The following is an 11961-nucleotide window of genomic DNA, read 5'->3' as shown; positions in this document are numbered from 1 at the left end:
GCGATTACTGGGTATATAACGAATTATGTAGAGGGATGTGAGTGATGTAGATGGGATCTATCCTTCCCATATGACGGGAGCGACATCGGTATTCTTGATAGAGTGAGACCACTAAGTGCATGGCCATGCCCAAATGAGTCAACATTAGATGTTGAGCTCATTTGATCGAGTGAGTCTACTTGGAGTTCAAGATTTAGATTGATTAGAGGATGACACGGTCTATGCCTCATATTGATCAATCTAGATGTCTAGGATAGAAGGACAATGTCACATATTGTGAGGAGTCACAATTAGTAGTCACAAGGTGATGTCGGATCTCGACATTCTTGTAACTTGGGTAGTAATGATGTGTTGCTAGATACCGCTCATTACTTATGCTCCTAAATGGGTTTAGGGCATTGCCAACGTTACAAGAACCTATAGGGTCACACACTTAGGGCAATTAGATGGAGATTAGGTTCATATGATGAACCAAGAGGATTAGATTCATTTGATGAATCAAATTGGATTAAGAGTAATCCTAATTGGGCTAACTTGAGTTCGACTCAAGTTGATTCATGTGTTCAATGAGTCTAATTTTGATTTTGACTCATTGAATCAATTTAATTAAATGAATTAGATTCATTATATTAAGTTGGCTTGAATCAAATGGTTGGATTCGATCAACCATGGAAGAGATTTGGCCAAGTTTGACTTGACTTGAGAGGAAGATTAAAAGTCAAGTTTGACTTGACTTTATGCCACCTCATTGGTGAGTTGGCATTGAAGTGGACCAATGATGTTACTACACATCATCATGGGTGCCACCTCATGGAAGTTACAAAGCCATTTTCTTAATAACTTCACATTAATTGCATTTAATGGGGAGTTACACAAAGGAGAAGTGGCCGGCCACTTTTGAATGTGAATTGAATTTTCCATTCATTCATTCAAGTGTATTTTTCTTCCTTCTTCCTCTCAAGCTCTCCCTCTCCCTCTCCTCCTTGCTTGGCCGAATCTCACTAAGGTGCTAGCACACCTTTGTGTGAGGTTTTTCTCCACCTACGTGTCCGTGTGGATACTTCTAGAGGACCGACGCTTGACGGTCTAGAGATCCGGCAACTCCTTGGACGAAGCGGGAACGTGAAAGGGCACGCAACAAGGGTAAAGCTCTTAACATGTAGATCTAGGAGTAGATCTAAAAAGGTTTTTGAAACTCGTACTCGTAATTTTCATTCGGTTTTCCTTGCACGGATCCGTTAGCCTTGGGTGATTCGGGGTTTCCGCGACGCGAAAAGCGGTTTTCGCGGCCCGAAGAACCCAACAAAAACATAGACAGCTTTGACATTTATAGTGATGCCTCTAAGTTGGGACTAGGAGCAGTGCTGATGCAAAATGGCAAGGTGATCGCCTATGCCTCCAGACAACTCAAGGAATATGAGAAGAATTACCCTACTCATGACCTTGACCTTGCAGCAGTGGTGTTCGCTCTCAAAATTTGGAGACATTACTTGTATGGAGCTCAGTGCAGAGTGTATACAGATCACTAGAGTCTGAAGTACTTCTTCACTCAGAAGGATCTGAATATGCGACAGCGTAGATGGCTTGAACTGGTCAAGGATTATGACATAAACATCCTCTACCACCCAGGAAAAGCTAATAAGGTAGCAGACGCACTTAGCAGGAAGTCCAGTGCTACCTTACTATCCCTAGCAGCAATGTCACCGCCCCTACAGAAGGAGATCACAGATTTCGGTCTCGAACTCCTAGTGGGACAGCTCTCTACTATGACATTAGCATCTATCCTGCTTGGTGATATTCAGACAGCTAAGGAGCAGGATCCTGAAATTCAGAAAATCAAGCAAGGGTTAGCAGAATCAGAAAGTAGAGAATTCAGAGTGTCCGATAGTGGGGTACTGTACTTCGGTGACAGACTCTATGTTCCAGATCAGGAGGAACTAAAGAGGAAGATTTTAGACGAGGCTCACAGGACTCCTTATGCGATGCATCCAGGTTCCACCAAGATGTACCAAGATCTAAAGAAACATTTTTGGTGGCCTGGGATGAAAAGAGACATCGCTAGATATGTTAGCACCTGTCTGACCTGCCAGAGGGTCAAGGCAGAACATCAGAGACCAGGAGGAGTTCTGCAGCCTATTCAGATTCCAGAATGGAAGTGGGAAAATATTTCTATGGATTTCATAGTGGGACTACCCAGAACCACAAATGATTTTGATACCATCTGGGTAATAGTTGACAGGTTGACTAAATCAGCCCACTTCTTAGCTATCAGAATATCCTACTCCATGGAACATCTCAAGGAGATCGTTAGACTACATGGAGTCCCACAAACCATTATTTCAGACAGAGATAGTCGATTCACATTACACTTCTGGGAGTGTGTACAGTCAGCATTGGGCACGAAGTTAAAATTCAGCACAGCTTTCCATCCTCAGACAGATGGTCAGATATGCTCCGAGCATGTGCCCTAGACTTCAAGGGAAGTTGGTGCAAATATCTGAGTTTAGCAGAATTTGCATACAACAACAGCTATCAGGCCACTATCGGTATGGCACCCTACGAGGCTCTTTACGGGCGGAGGTGTAGATCTCCAATCTGCTGGTATGAGAGTGGTGAACAAAAAGAACTAGAACTCCAGACAGATCTAGTAGCAGATCCGCCAGAGGATAGAGACAGCTCAGAGCCGCCAGAAAAGCTATGCTGATACGCGGCGCAGACCTTTAGAGTTTTCTATTGGGGATTCAGTGTTCCTCAGAGTAGCTCCAATGAAGGGAGTAATGCGGTTTGGGAAGAAGGGCAAACTAAGTCCCAGATATGTGGGATCATACCTTATCATCAGAAGAGTTGGCAAGGTAGCATATGAGCTAGAGCTACCCCAGGAGATGTCAGCTATCCACAATGTATTTCATGTCTCTATACTGAAGAAACATATCCCAGATGCCACCCAGGTGATTGAGCCTCAGTCAGTACAAGTCTGCGAAGACCTCAGCTATGACAGTTGGCCTATTCAGATAATAGACCGAGCAGTTAAGAAATTACGGAACAAGGAAGTACCATTAGTAAAAGTTATTTGGCAAAATCACACCACAAAAGAGGCAACATGGGAGACAGAAGCTAGTATGAGACAGAAGTATCCAGAGTTATTCTAAATTCGAGGACAAACTTTTTATAAGGTATGGGGGATTGTAACACCCGAAAATTCTCAAAATTATTTTAGAAATATTCTATGATTTTTCTGGAATTTTAGGATGTTTTTACAGAATTTTTAGAGTAGCGGAAGTAGCAAAAACAAATAGAATCGTAAAAGGGTCTAGGCGGGTATTGAACCCGAGACTTCTTGGGTTCCTATGACTTATAGATAGCTCTAGTAACCAAGTGAACCCAGCAGGGCCGTGCTGAAAGAAGAGAGAATCAATTATATTTAAGTTAGAGTTGGGCCGAACTTATCACTTAATATAAATAGGGGAAAGTTAAGTGAAGAGTTATTTTTTTTACGTAACTTTCTTCATCCTCACCCTAGTCACGCCGCCCCTCTCTTCTCCCTCATCTCTTGGCGCCAACCACAAGGAACCTAGGGTTCCGTTCCAAAGGCTCCAAGAACGCCTTCCGACGACAATTCCGGCACGAGGGCGTTTCTCTCCATGAGAAGGACGCGTTGACGCAAGAGAATCATCGAGAAGATCATCTCCACCGGAAAACTAGTAACTAGATTCGTACGAAAACTAGCGCAAGAGGTAAGAAACCCCTCACCTGCAGTATAAGTAGCTCTTCGTATGATTATATGTGTTGAAATTAGTTACATGTAGATTTGTCGGCACACAGGGTGTATTTAACCCTCCTCGTAGATTTAGGGATTTAGTTGAGCACCTCTAGATGGGCCAGACACGTCCTTCCCCTTCAGTTGGAGGATCTAGATGTTGTCGGGTGCCTAGGGGTGGTCTCCCTAATAGAGGGGAGAGTTGGAGCACACTAAGTGTTCGATAAAATGCTCAGCTCAGTGAAATGTTACCGTTGGCAATTTAATAGCTCAGTAAATGCAATAGAAGCATTTAAAATATCTTATCTAGTCTTGCTATAGCTTACATGGGACTACGGTCTAATGGGTAGGCTCCCACAATCGCCTCTAGGTTCAGACAACCTAGCCCTAAGTTCAGATAACCTAGAAATAGCAAGATAAGTAAAATTTAGCTATAATCAGTATTTTATTTTAGCAATGGCACTGTACTGGATTAGATATCCATTGGGCTGGGCTCCCATAGTCGTCCCTAGGTTCAGATAACCTAGTAACCCTACTAAATTTGGGACTTGCAAACCCGGGTCTAGTTAGGGATGCGCGCATAGCAAGTACAGTTGCCGGGCCCATCAACAGCTTGATTATTATTTTAATCTATTTATGAAAATAGTTTTCAAAACTTCACAAATAGTTATGTGAATTCAGTACAGCTTTAACATTAGTTTAGAATTAGCTCAGCTCAGTTTTGTATCGGCTTAGTTTTCTATTGATACAATATGATAGCTTATGTTAGCACTTGTTGCCATGACTAGTTTGTTTGTATGCCATGCTATGCTCTTACATGTTCAGTATACATATATTTCAAATAGCATATTTTAAAAGCATGATTTCATCGTATGCATATTTTTGTGAGGTAGATGGTTTCTTACTAAGCTCTCAAGCTTACAGATACTCTTTTCCTTATACTGCAGATAAAGGTAAAGGAAAGATGGACTAGCGGAGGCTGGAGGCCAATGCAAGGAAGATGTGTGTGGATAGAACCTGGAATATAGACCTTGGAAGAACTAGAACATTTAAGAACTTAGTGTTTCTTATCATGTTACTCTTGGCTTACTTAGTTATCTAAATGCATGGAATTATAGAAAATCTGCTTAGATTGTTAGTGACCATGTTTAGAATGCTAGTTGTTTGCTATTAGAATGTTCTCCAGTTGTTTTAGAACTTGTGTATGTGATTTTGGCACGAAATAGTGCTGAAATCAGACTTCTGATGCGAAATCAGAAACCCCGATCGATCAACTGATCGATTGGGGGTCTTCAATCGATCAGTTGATCGATTGGTGAACCTGTTCCGCGAACAGTGAGCTCCTGGATCGATCAGCCGATCGATCCAGTCGATTTCTGTCGCGAACAGGAAGTTGCTGGATCGATCAACCGATCGATCGAGGAATCGGGAAATTGCTCCCGCGAACAGAGAGCTCTGTAATCGATCACTAGATCAATTGGCCAGCCTGGATCGATCAGCCGATCGATCCAGACGCTAGTTCCCACATACAGTAGGGTCCTGAATCGATCACTGGATCGATTGCCCAACCTGGATCGATCAGCCGATCGATCCAAATTAGTCTCCGTGCACAGTAGCACGCTGGATCGATCCGTGGATCGATCAGAGGCCTAGTATTAGCTGAAAACACCTTAGTTCAGCCCCAGATGATAGCAGAGACCTAGAACACCTCTTTTAGCATAGCTACAACAATTCAAGGGGTAGTTTAAACATTAAGCTCAGATAGTATAGCAATTAACAGAAGCATATTCATTAATTCAGCAAAATTTTAAATCAGATCAGTTTTCCGCACATGAATTAGTTAGCCAAGCACAGCATAATGTAACGATCGGCCTTACAGCCTAGCCAGTAGAAGGCGGGTCGTTACATATATATAACAAAATTATATACTCGATAAATATTACATTCTTTCTATATATATGACAATACATAATTGAAAAGTAGATAAAAATAGTAAGCTTTCTAAAAGTGTATGACCACTTCGCTAATAATGATAGGATCGGTTATGTTAGTTGTTATATTTTCTTTTAATTGTATTCTCCTATTTTCACTTCTCGGAACAATATATATACTCATCTTGCACCACTTTTTAATTACACAATCAATACAAAATACAAAAAACTCAAAAGTTAATTAGTACTACTAATGTCTCGAGTTTCAATTCTTTGTGTATTTTTATTGTTTACAACTATATGCTTTGCAAGTAAGTAAACACCATTTAAATATTCCATGCAAACTTTTTTGAATTTATTTGTTACATATTGTTCATATATCCTAATGTTGACTATTATTTTTTAGTTAAAATTATAGATCACACTGATGCTACCAATTGTTGTTCGGAATATAAAAAGTGGGGTGATAGACAACAAACAAGTTGTAGAGGTGCTAGTGATACTAGTGTGTGTAACACTTGGTGTTCAAATTCATGTAGAGGAGGGGAATGTAAAGTACGAAATGGACACCAAGTTTGTCATTGTTATTGTTAATCATAGTGTTAAGATGGAGAATAACTTATATTATCCATCTTGATTGGTGAAATAAAATTTGATACTACATGTATTTTTATTTATTTAAATTGTATACATATTATAAAAATAATGTATATGTTAAAGAAAATGTTATATATATGTTGAATTGATGATCGCTAGTGGGGGTGAATAGGCATTTACTTATCATTGAATAAAAAAAATCAACGAGTTAAACACAATAGAATATGTAAACAATCACAAAAAGACCTTAGTGATTTTACTTAGTTTGGAGCCTTGGGTGTCTCCTACTCCAAGGCTCATGCTCGTTGAGCATTAATTTTGGGCAATTCACTATAAGATCACAAAGTTACAAATATGTATTACAAAACAATAACAATAAAGCTATACCGTCAACAAAAATACTGAAATTGAAGCTCCGGGCCATCGGGGTGTTGCAACAGCATTTCTGGAACATCTCTTGAGCAGTACACAGAAGAATGATCACTTGGGAATTGATTGATGAAGTTGTTGGTCGAGGATCCCTTATAAAGCCCACTAACGACACCTTCAACCTCCTTGAAGGCGCCCTCATTCGCGCCATGTAAAATCCGGCAATTAAATAATATGTGTTATTTGGAAAATAATCTTATTTGATTTTCTAGGAATTTTTAGAAATTTTCTGAGAATTTTTCGGAGCTCGTATGACGTAAGTTGAGGGGATAAATTATTGAGCCAGAGGAAAGCCTGTTTAAGCTACCCAATTTAAACGAGAAAATATTTTATTTCCTTAAATATTTTTCTTTTCATTTTCTTAAACCTTCCCGTGCCCTAACCTTAAATGTCGAAACTTTCTTTTCCCCTCTCCTTTGCTATCTTTCCTCGACGCTGACGCCGACATCGGCAGGAAGCCGATCGCACCAGCGTCGTTTGACCCACCATCGGTTGAGCTTCTCTTCTCCTCCATCGACGGAGCTCATCCAGTAGATGTTGTTCCTATCGAATCGTCGATCGAGGCCCCTCTCCAACCGATCCTCCGCCTCTGCCTCCCGATCTTGCTGCAGCGCCTGATCGATTTTCCCTGTTACCCCTTCCTCTTGATCTGAGTCGTCACCTCTGCACATCTTGATCTTGGCCGAGAGAAAAGATTCAAACCTTAGTGACGATGGGTTCGTGCCACTGTCCTCGATCCATCGCCATTGGCCAGTTCTCCCTTAGCGATGTTCCTGACCATAGGCCGATAGATGTGCTGGCTGGCCGTAGGCTACACCTTCCCGAGCATTGGTTTTGATTTCCACCACGGCCGGATGCGATTTGATGAAGCTAGATCTTCACCATGGGTGGTTGTGGTCTCTGTCGCCAGTTAGATCAAGCATCGCCTGAATCTCAACACAGTGGACTTGTCGATCGCTATGAGGCGTCGCCGGAAGAGCTAGGTACAGTTGGATTAGGTACAACCTAATGTTGATCAGATTTATTAGTGATTAATCCTGTAAAATACCGAAAAATAGAGAATAATAATACGGAAATTTTTCAGGAATTTTTCGGAGCTCGTATGGACGAGTTAACTGGGATAAAAACGGGGCCCGGAAAAGCCTATTTTGGCTACCTTGTTTTAGCGAGGAAAAGTTGCATTTTTTTTTTTCACTTTTCCTTTTATTTTTTTCCTTTTATTCTCTTCTTCCGTCCCCCCCCCCCCCGCAGTGCTCGACACCTTCTCTTTACACCGAGCCACCTTCTCCGCGCGTGCCCTAATTGGCGTCGCGGCGGTTCCCTGCCTCGCGTGTTAAGCCGAGCCCAGTTCCTTTGTTTCTTCTTCCTCGCTATTGCTGATCTCCCTTCCCTTGCCCTCTCGCACCACTGCCTTTCTCTCCCCTCTTGCGCCGGGTGATCAGCATCGACCAACGCCGACGCCGACGCCGATCGCCACGGCCGACGTCGGCAGACGAGAGTAACGACGAGCCCTAGCCTCTCCGATCTCTTCACGCGTGCCACCGCCGTTCTGACGCCAGCCGATCGCCGGCCGCCCCTTACTGTGTCGTGCCCTAGATTTTGGGTTCACAGTCGCCGCCGGCTTATCTCCTGCTAATTCCTCTTCTCTGTGAAGCCGAGCCACTGCCTAGTGCCACTCCTCCTCAGCCCTAGCCGACCGCCACTGTGTCCTTGCTCTCTTTTCCGACGGCTCCGATCAGTCGTGCGACGACACAGCCGTGCCCTAACAGTGGTCCTTAAGGTAGGTGATTTATCGAGTTGTGGATTTGAGTTCTTGGTCTCTATTTTTGATCTGATCAGTGATCCTCTTGCTTGTTATCATTTGGTGTCGTTTGGTGAAGGATTTCCTATAGAAAGGTTACACTGCTAGCTCCATCTGATTTGGATCACTGATAGCTATTGAAGAAGAGGAGGTAAGGGGAAATAAGGAGGACTTGCTATGGTTTTCTTGGTTTCGACAGAATTCCATCTAGCAGCACTTTGTTTCCGCAGCGGCTGTGAGTTTGAGGTATGTTGTAGGAATTTGGCTACATGTTGTAGTTAGATAATGAATCATGTGTAGATTGATTAGATTTATGTGTTGAAGTAGGTATGATTGGATTATGAATAGTTAGGGTTAAAGAAACTAACTCTAGATGGTCGGTGGATTAGGAATTTATTTAGCTATTTGTTTATAATTAAATTAGCTAAACTGTACGATTTACCACAGGACTTTGACGCGAGACGAGTATCTCGATTACCAGATTTGGACTTTTTCTATTGGAGGCGGGTACTTTTGACTTTATGTCTTTGATATGCATAGTAGTGAATTTAACAAATAGCAATAATTATGTTTCTTATTTACTTCGGTTAGTCACTACCTGATACCTGTTACATGTTTGGTTGATTGCTTGTTTTGCATCTCATGTTATTATTTACCTGATTATACATGCTTAGGGGTAGTGATATAACCATGCTTCACCATGTTCAGGACCTAGGTGTGATACCTTATATGATCTGTGTACCCTTGATATGATTTATTGACTATGGTGCACATCATATATGTATATAGATTGGTTCAGTATATTACTATGCTCAGTGTCATGCACCATTCGCATGATTGCATGCTATGTGATAGATTGCTCCATTATTGTCGAGCACACGCCGCCCATCATCATTCGGCTCTGCCGTGGCCTTCGTGGGTAGCGACGCATATGTACACGCCGCGTCGGCTTGCTCGCCTGTTGGTCCGCCATGGGTAGTGTGATTTCAGCGTGGTAGCACGTTGAGATCCCTCCCGTCATCGTGTATGGCATTGCACTCCCCCATTTATGATTTGGGATAGGAGTATGTGTGTACTCCGACAGCATCCCGTCCACTCGGTCACTCATCAGGAGTAGTGACGTCAGAGTGCACGGTTGTCACAGCCCTACCCACTCGGTCCCACTATTGAGTGTGAGATGGCTGACTGGCGTCAAGGGTAACCATGACTGCATTGGCATCATACACATTGATGCATTTATTTCTTGTGATTGTGTTTGCTGCATTTATTTACTGCATATTGGTTGGATGCCCATGCTTGACATGCATACAGGATTTCTATACTCTCGGACTATTTATCCTTGTACCAGGTCCTGGTTAGTACAGTATTCTCCTGGTTATTTCAGTTTGCATTCACCTTCATTACGTCAGGAGACTGTACGCATGATTATTGTTAGTTGTTATTTCCTTACTATGTATATCAGTTGTACCTACTGAGTGTTGGACTCACACCCTCCTCCGTTGCTATTTCAGGTTGATGCTGTTAGGAGAGAGTTCCAGTCGCTAGTCCCTTGTAGTCCACGAGGATGGTTATTTGTCTTTTGGTGTTCTTTTCTAGACTACGTTTGGACTTGTTCCATTTTGGATACTTTGGATCTTGTATGGTTTTGTTTTACTTGTGGATGACTTTTATTTGGATTTGTTTTTACTACATGCCTGCCTAGAGGGCAGAAGAGGTAAGTTCGTTGTGATTTGTGTTTTATGAGTGTAGTGGAGTAGGACATCGGTTTTGAGCTTTATGGGTGTAGTTGAGTAGGGTTGATTTTGAGTCTTCTTATCATTACTATTTAACTGCGTGGTTGTGTCAGCCAGAGGCTGAAATTGATATAACTGCGTGGGTGTCTGTGTGCTTGTTTGCTTATTATTATTGTTATTATTCCAGCCGCATGTGGCTGAGGTATATGGTGATGTAGTAAAGTTTCAGATTGTCCGTCGTACAAGGAGATGCTGCCGAAATTTCTTCGGATAGGGACTCCTCCGAAGAAATATGCTCTAAAGAAATCTCTATTTTAAGCTCTAAGAAATCTGCACTACAAGCTTAATTAAAATCTACACTATAAGCTTACATAAAAATCTGCACTATAAGCTTAATTAAAATCTGCACTATAGGCTAAATTAAAATCTGCACTATAAGCTTACATAAAAATCTGCACTATAAGCTTAATTAAAATCTGCACTATAGGCTTAATTAAAATCTGCACTATAAATTCTACCAAAAATTTGCACTATAAGCTTAATTAAAATATGCACTACAAGCTTAATTAAAATCTACACTACAAGTTTAATTAAAATCTGCACTATAAGCTTACATAAAAATCTGCACTATAAGCTTAATTAAAATATGCACTATAGGCTTAATTAAAATTTGCACTATAAATTCCACCAAAAATCTGCACTATAAACTTAATTAAATTCTGCACTATAAGGTTAATTAAAATCTGCAATATAAGCGCTTCTCATGCTTCGAATTCAAGAAGAACAAAGGTCCGAAACTACTTCTACTGCAGGTGAGAAGCACTTACCTTGCTTCTTGGACTCACAACCGAACAAGAAGGGCTTCTAGGACCTTGGCCGGCCGCCAGAGACGATGCCCTAACTCACTTTTCTTTTCTGCCCGAGCTCCGCCGTCGCACGCAGAAGAGAAGGAGAGAATGGTTTATGTCACGGGAATAAAACCCTCTCCTAACTTATCCCTTTTATAACCTAGTATTTCTGTTAACTCCTTAAATAAATTTTTATTTTTTTTCTAAACAGAACCGCTGCTTGGATTCTTGGTTAGCCAAATCTTTGACCGGGTCAGAGGTCACGGGTTCGATTCCTCAACCAAACCTTTTTTCTCCTATTTATTTCTTATTTATTAATTATTGCTTAAATAAATTTCGTTCCTTCTTTTAATCAGTATCGCTCACTGGAACACTTGGTCAGCTGTGCTTTTGCTAAATCAGAGGTTGCGGGTTTGATTCCTCAGCCGAACCCTTTTTCTCCTATTTATTTCCTATTTATTAACTACTGCTTCAATAAATTTGTTCCTTCTTTTATTCAGCATTGCTCGCTGGAACACATGGTCAGCCGTGCTTTTGCTAAATCATAGGTTGAGGGTTCAATTCCTCAGCCGCCCCTTTTATTCCCATTTATTTTTCGTTTCCTATTAACTATTACTTAAATAAATTTCATTACCCTTTTTAATCAGCAACCTTCGCTGGGATACTTGGTTAGCCGCGCGTTACTTAAGATTTGGCTCGTGGGTTCAAATCTCTGCTGCAACCTTTTTCTTCCTATTATTTCCTGTTATCAACTTCTACTACTTAAATACATATCATGCTTCTTTTAATCAGCAACGACTGCTTGCACACTTGGTCAGCCGAACTCGCTTAAAGCTTGGTTTAGCCGGAGGTCTCGGGTTTGAAT

General features: G+C 41.4%; 1 long non-coding RNA gene across 1 annotated transcript; it reads left to right on the top strand.

Annotated features, from left to right (window-relative positions):
- The first annotated feature begins 7097 nt into the window (after positions 1-7097).
- Positions 7098-10168, top strand: LOC122050648. Its single transcript, XR_006131271.1, has 2 exons — positions 7098-7697; positions 10027-10168. It is a non-coding gene; the product is annotated as an uncharacterized LOC122050648 (long non-coding RNA).
- Positions 10169-11961: the final 1793 nt, after the last annotated feature.

The sequence above is a fragment of the Zingiber officinale genome, chromosome 1B (assembly GCF_018446385.1).
Source record: "Zingiber officinale cultivar Zhangliang chromosome 1B, Zo_v1.1, whole genome shotgun sequence".
NCBI classification, from domain to species: domain Eukaryota; kingdom Viridiplantae; phylum Streptophyta; class Magnoliopsida; order Zingiberales; family Zingiberaceae; genus Zingiber; species Zingiber officinale.
The sequence above is the reverse complement of the archived record's forward strand: the minus strand, read 5'-3'. Positions and strand labels throughout refer to the sequence as shown.